Source organism: Planococcus citri, chromosome 4 (genome assembly GCF_950023065.1).
Source record: "Planococcus citri chromosome 4, ihPlaCitr1.1, whole genome shotgun sequence".
Taxonomy (NCBI): domain Eukaryota; kingdom Metazoa; phylum Arthropoda; class Insecta; order Hemiptera; family Pseudococcidae; genus Planococcus; species Planococcus citri.
Window position 1 is genome coordinate 14,451,469 of NC_088680.1, and position 14,725 is coordinate 14,466,193.

At 32.7% G+C, this 14,725-nt stretch overlaps 1 long non-coding RNA gene across 1 annotated transcript; it reads right to left on the minus strand.

Annotated features, from left to right (window-relative positions):
• Positions 1 to 1,156: 1,156 nt before the first annotated feature.
• Positions 1,157 to 3,914, minus strand: LOC135843572 (uncharacterized). Its single transcript, XR_010558349.1, has 3 exons — positions 3,569 to 3,914; positions 3,348 to 3,474; positions 1,157 to 1,564 (listed from the first exon to the last, which is right to left on the minus strand). It is a non-coding gene; the product is annotated as an uncharacterized LOC135843572 (long non-coding RNA).
• Positions 3,915 to 14,725: the final 10,811 nt, after the last annotated feature.

Below are 14,725 nucleotides of genomic sequence, written 5' to 3' on the forward strand. Positions count from 1 at the left end.
TTTGTTAATGGAATCAATCATTCTAATGAACAACCTCGAGACAATGTATCGCATCTAATATTTTTTTTAAAAATTGCTCAAAAAATTGTCAATTTTTTTAAATTTTGAGAACGACGCGAAAAGTTGTCCTTTTTGGGTATGAGTATTATTATTCTAAATGTTTCTGAAGCACAAAAATCTGCTGTTTTCAATGTCATGAATCCTATCTTTATAATTTATGTATGTACTTCATTTAGTTACAAAGCCTTCAATTTTCAACAAAATTTAGAAAATCATGGCAGTAATTTTTATTGATATTTTTCTTGAAATAAAATAGTCGAATTATTGGAACAAAGCGATGAGGTAGAAATATTGGGTTTGCGCCATTGTAAAGGCGAGCAATTTTTTGTTCTTCAGAAACACTTATGATAATGGTACACTACAAAGACGACAACTTTTCTAGCCATTCCCAAAAATTAACAAAAATTGACTATTTTTTATGCATTTTTTTTTCAAATACCTACTTAGTAGATGCGAAACATTCTCTCAGGGTCGCATATATATCTGAATGATCAATGCCATCAACAAAATGTAGACAAAATTTTCTGTTCATTGCCCCAAAGCGTACCTTTCTACTTTCCCTAATTGTTGCATGGCGCATGATTAAAAACTCAAACATGGGCTGGAAATTTTTCTCAGAAAAATCGAATTTAGCCCCTTCAATTTTGAAGATGGACTACACAACTCTTCTTAGTTTTTTTAACCAAAGTTTATGTAAGAAATTTTACCATATCATGGGATTTTTTCGTTAAATTTATTTCACATATTTTCGAGCTTGGATCTAGATTATCATTTGCTCCACTTATGGAGAAATTCGAATTGAACGATCTCTGATAGTTCCATCTGTTTTTTTTTTCTTATTGTATTTATATAATATAACAGCTGGGCGAATGCCTTTAAAAGTGCACCCTGTGCATGATATGCGTGGAAAAACACATAGTAAATGTTTCCTATTACAGGATCATAATATGGTTCACTTATTACAAAATCTGTAACATTCAACTAAATTAATCACCTTACACCTTGAGGTGGGAGATTGCGGCTGATAGAACGTGCTTTTTAATTAAATGTTAGAATAAACTTGCATTTCTTCTACACCATTGTATAAATATTACACTTTATTTTTTTCATAATTATAATTCAACATTATTTTAATAATCCATTTCAACAAATATGTACATGAGCAGAAAACTTCCATACAACTTGACTGAACACAGTCTAGAAGTTCACAATTCTTCAACTAACAAAAAACTTACGAGCTTTCAGTTCTAACAAATATGTATAATATAAAATACAGAATAAGACAAAATCGCCATCACCCTATGGCAAGAAAAAACAATCACAAACTACGTGTTTCAAAATAATTGGATAACATATTTATTACTATTTTCAAACTATTGAACAACCCATAAGTTAACGATTAGTCACTTTCATTGATCTGTCACATATTTGGCATTTCTTTTTCACCTTGCTTACCTATATTATCTTTTCTTATCCAATGTAACCCATGTAGTTCAGTGGCAAACTGTAAGTAAGCGGTAAATCATGATAAGACTACGACAATTTTAGAAAAAAGTAGGACCATTTTTACTAGTTAATTATCTAATTGAGGGCCTACAAATATATATTCTTTTCAAAATTTCTGTCAAAAAAGCAGTACTTGGACAATTTTTGTGAGACTTTTTGAAATTTTTTCAAAAAAATTGACCATTTTGCTAGAACGCGAAAATTTTTGTAAATTTTGATCGAAAAAGTAACCATTTTGGAGAATTATTGGCAGAACTCAAGATTTTGACAATTTCTGCAAAAGAAAAGACATTCGGATTTTAGACAAAATTTGTCAAAACAGGGAGACTTTTTGGAAAGTTTGAAAAACAGGTGACAGTTTTCGTCAATTTTTGCAAAAAGCACGATTTTGAGAATTTTAGCAGGAATCAAGATTTTACGGATATTTTTTTGCAGTTTTGGTCGAAAAAGTAAGAATTTCTGATAACTTTGGAAGAAACAGAGGGATATTTTGGAATTTTTTGAAAAAAGTGACAATCATTGGCAATTTTTCTAAAAAGCGAAAATTTTTGTAAATTTTTGACAAAAGCAACACTTGAATAAATCGAAAAAAAATTGAAATTTCAGCAAAAGAAAAGTTTTTTTGGCAATTACACAAAAAAGCGTCGGGACTTTTAGGGAATTTTTGAAAAAAAAAAATAAAATTAGACCGAGAAAGCGAGATTTTTGTCAATTTTTGGCAAAAAGCAAGACTTTGACAATCCGAATGAATTACATAGTACAGTAGACTCCCAATTATCCGACCTAATCGGGGGGGGGGGGGGGGGGGGGGGTAAGTCGGATACCAAAAAAGTCGGATAATCCGAAATGGATGTTTTTAGTGTAGAAATTAAGTGCATTATAAGCTTGAGAAGACAATTTATTATTCAGAAAATCAAGTTTTGGCTTAAAGAAGGAACAAAAAAACAAAAAAATGACGAATAAACAGAAATAATGTACTTTTGTACATAAAAGACAATGAAATACTGACTCAAATTATAATTTTTTGAGATAAGTTGGATCAATTTCAAGGAAAATAACACTGTTAGAATACAAAATGCTGCATACTGCATCATTAGTTACACTCCAAAATCAAAAATTAGGGGTTTTTTGGATTATCCGACCTTGGTGGGTCGGATAATGCGAAATGTAAGTCGGATAAATTTGTATCGGATAACCCGAAAGTCGGATAATTCGGAGTCGGATAATTGGGAGTCTACTGTACATAGTTGATCGAAGTCAATGGAATCAACTTGAGACGATAAAATCTAGTTAAACTGATTGAGCCAATTTCGATTTTGAATTGAAGCTGCCTATAGTGGTACATTTTGAGAATAAGGAGCATTCTCTGAGAACAAAAATCAGGCTCAAAATATTTCATTTTCTTTATCCATGACTGAAGTACATAAATGCTTGAAAACACGTCGATAAATTAATACTTATAATGTGATGTAGAAAGAATTATCTTAAAATAAAAGCTGCCCAATGGCCCATATCACAATTTCAGGACTTTTTTTGTGGCGAAAATTGGGCCCAAAAATATATTTTTTTAAAATATTATGCAAACCGCAATTCTCCGGGAAAGGGGGAAGGGGTGGTTTAAAAAAAGGCACATAGCCCTTCACAATTTCGATTCACTCGATATAAACTGCTAATACGAAAAAATTCGTCAGAGCTGGTAACACTGAATACATCATAATATTGAGTTTCCTTCCCCCAAAAATAAGCACGCTCGAATAAAATCAATTTCAAAAAAGACTCACTTGTTCGAATGTATCGGCAAAGACACGCGCAAATCAAACAATCATTCGGCGATCCGACCGTAGAATTTCTATAATATCCCATTTTGCACTTCTCGCAATGATCTCCTGTGGTATTATGTTTACAATCCTGAAAAAAACAACAATCGTCACGATTATTGATCCAATTTCAAAATAATAAGTACTGAACTCGACGACACGAAAAACAGTGGTATAATACTCACAATGCAAACTCCAGTCGCTTTATCGCAAGTGGCAGTGTGTCCGTTGCACTGGCAAGGTATACTATTACCACCAAAAAGACCGGTGGAAGATCTGTAATACCCGTCAGCACATTCTTCGCAACTCAATCCGACGTAGTTGGAAGGACAATGACACTGTTCCACTGCCAAGGCTATTCCAGAAGAAGGACTATATTCGGGTACACCGATTTCGAAAGATATTTCCAACCAGTCTATGGGAAAATACACATAAATTACGTAATAATTTCCATCATCCAGTTTAGTAGTACAGTCATTTTAGCAAAATTTTTAGTCGAACCTCGAAAAAATTGGGGGCAAGCTGAATTTCACATTATTTGTTCAGATTGGTCTCTAAAACAACCCATCAAAAGTTGCACCCCGCAAGAGGTCATTAACCTTTGCCGAAACATGTTTTTCGGCTTTATCGCCGAAATGAAGGGTCCGAGAGGGAAAATGTTCAAATAAATATTATTCCACGTGTGATGGGTCTTACGGACCTTTTCAATTAAATAATTGACAAATTGAATAATTAAAACTTTCACTTTATTCTCGAATATACACTCACTCATGAAAAATAAAAGAAAGAAAGAGAAAAATTCAATTTAGATCTGTTTCATCAAATCTGAATTGCAAATTTGGCTGATACCAATAAATGTCATCAGAATTTTCAGTTTTTGGTAAAGTTTGTCTTTTTGTTATCTGTAACTCAACGTCAATAGTTTTAGTTGTATTTTTTGGTATTTTGTTCGGTTTTGTGTTATGATTTCTCTTGTATTCGTAAAAGTACAGTTCAGTATCTGAATTTTCAAAAATTAATTTTGAAGGAGCGTTTTTGTTTTTGTTTGATTTTGAAAAAAGATTTCTAAAAAACTTAATAATAGCGTTCATTATATGAAATAAGCACACATATTTTTAAATTGGAAAAAAAGCACAAAAAAGCACCAAAAAAAAGCAATTATTCTGAGAAGATAAACTGAAAATATAATATAGGATGAAAAATTACCTTGAAAATTGAATTGAAAAATTGACTTGAAAACCACTTTCCAGGAAATAATCGTCTGTTGACCTCCAAGAAGAACTTCTTCACAGATTCGGAAATGAAAAACCTCAGGAAAATTTGTAGAAATTCGCAAAAATTCGTTGAAATTGACACAAAAATAATCTCCGATGAAAAATTCACGGTTTTGATTTTACAGATTCGGACACAAAAACTTCACAAAAATTCGTTAAAATTCGTAAAAATTGGTTGAGATTCACCAAAAAAAAATCTCTGATAAAAAATTCACAACTTCAATTTAAAAAAAATTCCAGTATTCAATTACGTTTATGACTGGAAAAAAAAATTCACGAATTCAAACTAGGTACGAGAAGAAAAATTCAATTGAAAGTTTACTCAAAATCACGAAAATTCAAATAATTTGCCGAAAAAATTCAAGTATTCAATTACGTTTCGAGAAAAACAATTTTTAATTTAAAATCACGAAAATTCAATTGATTCGCGAAAGCTTTCAAAGCTCTTTTTCGTTGGGCGCCAAATTGTGATGGGTCTTACGGACCTTTTCAATTAAATAATTGACAAATTGAATAATTAAAACTTTCACTTTATTCTCGAATATACACTAGTATTTACAAGCTTAACACCGAAAGCTTTAACTTAAAAAACGTCTTACGACAAGAAGACAGAAATCCGAATCATCCCAAACCCTGGACTCACCAGAGTATTTGTAGGGAAAAATCATCATGTAAAGGGTTGGCTAAAAAGACATTTTGACTTAAATTGCTTAGACATTTTGACTTAAATTGCTTAGACATTTTGACTTAAATTGCTTACGGTTCGTAATGTGCAATAACTGCAATTACGAACCGTTTGTTGCACATTAGCAACTCGGAAGGATGGTCAGTGGTTTACCAACGTTCGGCACGCGTCATATTTTTATGGCTGTGAGGCTGTGTGGCGCCAGCCGATATTACGTTTTTTAACAGATTTTAACTTTACGTATATTTTGCCTACATGTGTCATCACACACGTTAAATTTCCTATCACCATGACCAGTTCAGTTTTTCCCAAAATGGCGATTTCACCCTTACTATAAGGGGGGGTAAAGTTGTCAATTTTATGAAAATTGTTTTAAAAAATGAAAATCGACAATTTAGAACGTGAACTTGATTCACGGTACACTCGAAAATATTTTGACCGAAGTTGCACACCGCGACCTGTATGCTAACCCCGCAAGAGGTCATTAACCTTTGTCAATCTACGTTTTTTGGCAATATCGCCGAAATGAAGGGTTGGAAGAAAAAAGTTATTGGACTAAAATTATTCTACGGCAAATTTCCCATAAGCATGACCAGTTCAGTTAAAATATACATATTTTTCGATTTTTGGTGAATTTTTAAAAATCAAATTTAGGCCAAAAATGAGAAAAAAAATCAAAATTTTACCAAATTGAGATAAAAAGCTGAAATTGGGGAAATACCCTATTTTTGACCTGCCAAATCGGTTGGAAACTATTTCAAACCGTTTTGAGCAGTTCTGGAGCCTCCAGCACATTTTCAAAACTTGAAATTCCCACGAAATTTAATCAAATGAAGTTGGAAAGCGGAAATTCACGCTGCAATACAATTGAAGAGCTCTATTCCAAAGTGGGTTAAGTCATTGTTCCTCCAAAAAATGCGTTTAAAGTTTTTGATGCTGAAATTTGTTCTGTTTCCAAAGGTCGGTGCACCTTTTCTTTCTTTGGGCATAGAACAATTACTTGTAGAAAAATTTACTTTGAAAAATCGATCACTTAACCCACTTTTGAAGTAAAAATCTCCGTAAAACATGCTTTTTTTTTGAAATGTCTTAACCCACTTTGGAATAGAGCTCTTCAATTTTTACACGCTATTAAGTCGACTTCTGGTGGGTTTGAGTCATGCAACCTTTTGAAAATTCTTGGAGGCTCCAGTAGATTTTTGAAACATGCAATTTCTATGCACAAAATTTCATCAAATGGAGTTTGAAATCCGAAAGTTGATTGGGATAGATTTTGTGGAATTTTTTGAAAAACAGAATTTTCTAAAAATCTGCTGGAGACTTCAAAACGGATTGAAACTGCCTGTAACCCATCTCAGAATAATGTCAAAAATGGGGTGTCTCTGTTGAGTAAAATTTTATGGAAATTTCGAGCATTGAAAAATCTGCTAGAGGCTTCGATAATTCGTTACCAAAAAGTTGCTGGAGGCTACAAAACGACTTGAAATCTACCGGTAGTCGACTTTATAGCGTATTGAAATTAGTTTACAGAGTGAATTTTAGTTTTCCAACTGCTTCTTATGAAATTTCAAGGTTCTAAAATCTGTTAGAGGCTCTAGGAATTTTGGAAATGTCGCTGGAGGCGACAAAATGACTTGAACCAAAACCTGCAGTCGACTTGATAACGTATTGAAATTGGAATACTTATGCTGTGAATTTTGGATTTCCAACTCTGTTTGGTTAATTTTTATAGAAATTTCGAGCATTGACATATCTGCTGGAGGCTCCAGTCATTTTCAAAAAATTGCTGGAGGCTCAAAATCGACTTGAAATCTACTTGCAGTCGACTCCCTAGCGTATTGAAATCAGTTTACAGAATACATTTTAGCTCTCCAACTGCTTTTGATGAAATTTTGTGGAAATTGCAAGTTTCAAAAATCTACTGGAGCCTCCAAGAATTTTCAAAAGGTTGCATGACTCAAACCCACCAGAAGTCGACTTAATAGGTGTATAAATTGGATTGCAGCGTGAATTTCCGCTTTCCAACTTCATTTGATTAAATTTTGTGGGAATTTCAAGTTTCGAAAATGTGCTGGAAGCTCCAGAACTGCTCAAAACGGTTTGAAATAGTTTCCAACCGATTTGGCAGGTCGAAAATTGGGTATTTCCCCAATTTCAGCTTTTTATCTCAATTTGGTAAAATTTTGATTTTTTTTCTCATTTTTGACCTAAACTTGATTTTCAAAAATTCACCAAAAATCGAAAAATATGTATATTGTAACTGAAACTGGTCATGCTTATAGGAAATTTGCCGTAGAATAATTGTAGTCCAATAAATTTTTTCCTCCGACCCTTCATTTCGGCGATATAGCCAAAAAACGTAGATTGACAAAGGTTAATGACCTCTTGCGGGGATAGCATACAGGTCGCGGTGTGCAACTTTGGTCAAAATATTTTCGAGTGTACCGTGAATCAAGTTCACGTTCTAAATTGTCGATTTTCATTTTTTAAAACAATTTTCATAAAATTGACAACTTTACCCCCTCCTTAGTAAGGGTGAAATCGCCATTTTGGGAAAAACTGAACTGGTCATGGTGATAGGAAATTTAACGTGGAATAATATTTATTTGAACATTTTCCCTCTCGGACCCTTCATTTCGGCGATAAAGCCGAAAAGCATGTTTCGGCAAAGGTTAATGACCTCTTGCGGGGGTAGTGGTCAAGTTGCGGGGTGCAACTTTTGATGGGTTGTTTTAGAGACCAATCTGAACAAATAATGTGAAATTCAGCTTGCCCCCAATTTTTTCGAGGTTCGACTAAAAATTTTGCTAAAATGACTGTACTAATCAGTGGTTCCTCTCAAATCGCAAGTACATTTTACACAATGTGGGTAAGCGTAGAATCCGGCCACACATCTGTCGCAAGTTCTTTCTTCGATATTCTTCATACATCTGGCGATAAATAAGGAGGTATAAAGAACATGCACTCCATAACAGAATTCTGTACAATACATACTTATGATTAGTTAACACGAATCTTACCTGCAAGCTCCGGTAAACAAATTGCACTGCAAATTATTATTTTTCATGCCCTGATACGCACAATTACAATCTTCGCAACCGATAATTGGATCGAAACCGTAGGTGAAAGCTTGACATTGATTGCATTTCTCGCCGATTACATTATGAAGGCAGATACAGTCGCCTGGAACACGATTAAATTTTAATTTAAACTCACCCGATGGTTTTAACATTACATGGATGAGTCAACTCACCTGTATTCGGATCACAAACAGCGGTTGAAGAACAATTACACGATCTACAATTGGGAAAACCGAAGTAACCGGTTTTGCAGTTATCGCATCGTTTTCCTATCACGTTTTCTCAACAGGGACACTGGCCACCGAATTTCTCGCATTTGAAACTCAACGATCCGTCCCAATCGCAGCGACAAGCCAATGCTCCGTGATTGTATTTCAAAGTCAGTGAGAATGTGGCTTTCTTTACAAAAACTGTAAGGAAACAAGGAAATTCGTTGATTAAAAATAGTTCCATTTCAAAGAGAAAGCACTATACTACGTACACACATTCCTCAAATTTTGGGAGCTGATTTCACATTAATAATATATATGTATGAGTATAAGTTTTTCAATTAGATATCATAAAGATGGAAAAAAAATCAAAATATTCAACATGTCTTTCTTAAGTTATAAGTTCTCAAAAACAATTTTAAGCTTGGGTAAATGGCTTGTACCACTTGTAGCATACTTCTTCCACTATTGGAGGTTTTTCACAAACCAAAAAAATTTTACAATTACGCCAGACAGGGGTAATTGAAGAATACTTACTGCCATTCGATGTGTACATACGAGTATTTGTAGTACCTAACAGTTTCCGTTTATATTCACCTTGGGAATTTTATACAGAATGTATTGGCGTAATTCTAGTCTCTAGGAGGGATGTAACTTGGGAAAATTGAGTACGGGAATATGAAATACGATTGGCAACAGGAATGAGAACAGGTGTAGGATCTTGCATTGGTTAAGGCGGGTAACCTTCAATACCACTAATATTTTAAGCAACTATTCAAACACTTAGGTAATTTTTCAAAAACAAAAAACCAAAAGAAAATTTTCAATATCGTATGTACAAGACCAAGATGGTCAGAAATCCAACCACAAAAAAATTCATGTGAAAACGATTCCCATATCGGCGGCTTGATTTTCCATCAAAATGACAATTTGAGGGGGGGGGGCAGATGTTTGGGCCCTACATAAATATTTTTTGTTGTCTCCAGAATAAAATGATATTATAAAAGTTAATGGTTGATTGCTGGTTTATCCATAACTTGTAACTTATGTGTAGGTGAGACTCATAAGGCATGCTTACCTACCCACACGTGCTAAAATGACGAATTAATATTCAGGGGAAGGGAGGGGTGGACAAAAAAATGGTTTAAGCGTAAATTCGACTGCAAATTCGTTTCCAGAAGGTTCGATTCATATGAAAACGATTCCCATATCGGCGGTTTGATTTTCCATCAAAATAACAATTTGAGGGGGAGAGGGAAGGTGGGTGGGAGGTTAGGACCCCACAAAAACATTTTCTGTTGACTCCAGAATGAAATGATTTTATAAAAATCAACAGTTAATTGCTGTTTTCCCATAACTTGTAGTCATTTACCTACATTATATTGCATAGTCTAGTATAGTAGATGCGACTTATAGGTAGTGAATAATGCAAAGGGTGGTCAGTTTTTATTTTTTTTGACCAACTTCCACGACTCCAAAATTTTTAAAATTTTTATGGTATGTTTACGGATAAATAACGCGTGTTTGGACTAAAAAAATTCCATTGTCACTTTGACCCTTCATTACAAAATGGCGGCTCAAAATTTTAAAAAGGGCAAAACCCCCCCAAAAAATTGCCCAAAATTTTTTTCCTAAATTGGTTTTGTTCTTTGGACTACCTAGAACCCATCTAAAAAAACGCGAACTATTTATCAGCATTTGGTGAAAAATGAGACAATTAAGAAGAAAAAACACATTTTAGCCCCTCCCCCCCCAAAATACTTGCTCTAGGGGTCCAAAATTTTCATCACAGTTTTTTCTCATCATGGTTGACCTTTTGGGGCGGGTGTGGTCAATACCTGTTTCGGGGGCCAAATCACCATACTAAACCGGCTAAGTATGCCCTTTGTTTTGTTTCTCTAGTTTTCTAATTTTTAATGAAAAAAAAATTCCCAAAAAAGGATTTTTTGACTAAAATTTCCAAAATATGACTAAATAATGGAAAAAATAGTCAGAATATGACGAATATGAGGGTGAATGAACGTATTCATGTGTGTTTGGGCAGATTTCAGGTCTATTTCATCAGTAGCGCGTGTTAGGTCCTTAAGTAGACGAAATGGGATGCAATCTGTTGGAGGTTTAGCCTCCTGATGTGCTGTGGCCATCACTTTGTTGTTCTTTGTGATGAAAATTTCAAGAATTCTTTCAACCAACCACCGAACATAAATAGTTTTGCTTGTTTACAGTACCTGTCAAGTGGAAGTAGGCTTCGTCAGTCATCAAAATCTTGTTGGGATCAATCGTTTCTTCTTCAATTTTTTCAAGCATTTTTTCGGCGAAACTTTTTCTTTTGGCATGGTCGCCTTCCTCTAACTTTTGGGTGACTGCTAGTTTGTAGGGATAATAATTCAAGTCATACTTTTTCAAGGAGTAATTCAAGTTTAGAATTGTCGAGTTCCTGTGAAACACGCTGTATGTATACTTACACAATGTCGTAATTATTTTTCATCATTGATGAAGCTCGTTTCCAAAGTGCGGCAAGTCTATTTTTTTAACATTGAGAATAACAAAATAAAAAGCTTCCGCTCAATGGAATAAGCTTAATGTAAAAATTTTGCATTAGCCTGCACTCTGAGGATGGCTGCCTTTCTCAATGTGGAAAAAATAAAGATTAAGTCCACTTTGGAAAAGAGCTATGTATTACCTACTAAATTTATACATCGAATTATTCAGTGTGCATAAAAAAAGAGACTTTTTAGGGGAATTTTTATAGCAAATCCCCTCCAAGATATATTATGAAATAAAAACTAAAATAACAAAACTATCGACGTTACGAGTAGTTAACGAAAGAAAATAGTCAAAAGTTAATTTGAACTTGATCAGGTCATTATAATTATTAGTGAAAACATAACACTTAAATTACTTACAATCAAACTCAAAATGCACACTTGTACTTAACAAAGAGAGTGTTTTAGGGTAATTTTTATAGCAAATCCCTTCCAAGATATACTACAAAATAAAAACGAAAATAACAAAACTATTGATGTTAGTCAGCAAAAAGAAATACTTACTTAGTCAAAAGTTAATTTGAACTTAATCAGGTGATTATGTGCGAAAATATAATATGTACCTACTTTGAAACATTACTTACAATCAATCTCAAAAAGCACACTTATACATATGTAATTAAGTGATTTATTATAGGGAAATTTTTATAGCAAATCCCTTCCAAGATATATTACAAAATAAAAATAACGAAACTTTCGACGTTAGTTAGCAAAATAAAATAGTCAAGAGGTAATTTGAACTTGATCTGGTCATTATATTCATGAAAATATAGCACTTTAAAAAATTACTTACAATTATACTCTAAATGCGCACTAATATTTTTCTATGGTACGAGTAGGAACACTTGCACAAATCATGCACGTCAACTATAATATGTAACTGTGAACCTTGATCTTGTCTTGGTAGATAAAAAAATTAAATGATAGGGTACTAAAGTACATACATATCTACCTACGCAACATAATCAACTTTTCATACCCTACCATAAATTTCTCTTCCCACAAAGACAACAATTTCAGCAAAACAATGATTACAAAACAAAATAAAAATATCAAAAACAAAATGCATAGGTACTTACTTACATAATATCTAAAGAGCAAATAAGGTGAAAAATCAGGAAGCAGACACTCTACCCCCTTCCTACCCTGTAGGATTAAAAACGAAATAGTGGTTTTTCAACAATTTAAGTAACCATTTTTCATTTTGAAAAAAAAAATGATAATTTTAACGATAAGAATTAAGAAACCAAAAAATTAAAACCAAGAAACAGACAATTCGCATATTGAAAATAAAAACAATCTAAAAAAGAGTTAGAAAAAAGAAACTTTTTTTACTGATATTTTTTCAGATCCAGAGGAGAAAATAGAAAAAGTATTCGATCAAAAAAATATAAAATTTTTAAATTTATCATTTCAGTATGGAAAGAAATGATCATAAAAAAACTGAAAATGTAAACTCAAAAACAGGAAATACGTCAATTAAAAAGATAATGTGTTTAAAAAAACTAAAAAACAAACTTTTTTACTTACTGGTATTTCTCTGATTTAAAAAAAGAATACTTTAAAGGCAAAAAAAAAACAAGAAATTCAAATGAATGCAAAACCACAAAAAATTTTGATTTTCACTAAATTTTTCCTGAATTTTGAGATGTTGTATCAATTTTGACTCGTTTTTAAATGGTTTTTATGCCATTTTAACGAGTTTTTTCGCTTCATTTTATGCATTTTCGTGAAATTTTGTTCAATCAAACCAACATATAACATCTTATTGTGGTAATTTTTAAATTTGAAGAACGCAATTCATCGAAAGTTTTGAAAAAGAAGGCAGAAATGGGCATATTTTGAAGATATTAATTCACAAACTAAAAATATTATAAGTAGAATCAATAGCATTTTATACTAAAAAAAATACCTACAATTACTTATAATCAGAAATGATTAATTTCACTTTTTTCAGCAGTGATTAGTGATTCTGATTCAGATCATTTTTTTAAATTCGTCCTAATCCTTCTTTCACAAACGAAAAAATAGAAAAATTCGTACTTACTTTGAAGTAAGATTTTGTTGAGATGTAGATCTGAAAAACTTGTAGAAATGAATGAGTACCGAGACCGTGGACAGTGTGTTTGGCACAAAATATATGATATCCATTATGTCTTCAACATTCATGCTTTTTTTGGGGGTTTTCAAAAAAACTGAAAAAAGTGGAAATGAAAAAATGAAAAATCTATTTTGAAAAAGTAACAACTTCATAGGTTGGAAAAGTTGATTTTTGAGTAGGATTGCTCAATTCAACTTTTTTTAAATAAGCATTTTTAAAAAATTAAATTAAAAAAAAAATATAACAAACTATACTTACTTTGAAAAAAAATTATAAAAAATGGACTTGCTTTAAAAACTTTTTTTGGTACGTAACTATTTTGTATTTTGTAATTTTTTTCTCTGATTTTTTTAAAAATCACTTTGCCTACAGTTTAACATTATTAAAAATTTCAATTTTTGTAGTATTTTTAGAAACATTTTTTTTTCTAATAAGAATTTGGTAAAATGTCAAAAATTTTCACTTGAGGTTTATTGTGATAATATTGAAAACCAGAAGAAAACAGACCAAAACAGTTTCCCAAGAAAACATAGAACAATTCCATGGAATATTTTATACCTACCTATAGGGGAGAGGGAGGATGTTTTGGACACTTTTCTTTAATTTGAAATTGCGAGCAGTAGGAAACACCTAGAAAGATGGGGTTGGTCTTATTTGAAAGAGGATCTCAACGTGCACATTTTGACCTACTCAAAAAATTTTTTTCCAAGTTCCCAATTGAACAAACCAGTGGACTTTGAAGAAAACACGTTTTGGGTGGATGTGTTGGACAAATGGGTGATGTTTTGGACACGCTGAAAAATGATGTTTTTTTGAATGTTTATTTTTTGTAAATCCCAAATTTCAATCCATTAGGAATCAATTGTCAGCATCAGTCCACAATTTCACTCAATTTCAGTTGACTCGGATTGTTTTTAATATTAGTGAGGCAATGTTGAAGAGTCGACTTTTTTATGCCATATTTTTCAGCCAGTGCTGGCCTGCTCGAATCAACATATTTTCAGGAGGCAACTTCAAATCGTTCTTGATTAGCATTTATCATTCCAGACTCATTAAAAGTCTTTTCTGGAATTTGTCGAATAAAACTGAGGCATTCTTACACCCAAACATGACAAATTAACACTAATTTATCACGGTGTCCAAAACATTCCCACTATGCCATTTCTACTTCAACTGGCTGTGGGAAAAAAGTATCAGCTTTTGACGAAAAAGTAATTAGTGATTATTGTTGAGAAGGAATCAGAGATTTCATTTTACTTGGGCTCTTGATGAAATTCTTCATGGTTATTTTTCAGGAGCTCAAAATGTGAGATGAAAATTTTTTCCAAAAACAGCACTTCAAAACAAAAACTGAAATATTTTTATCACACGAGCTGGTATCCGGTAAATGTTGTGAAATATCAGTTGTGGTACAACATTGCCACATAATAGTGAAAACCCCGTAAAA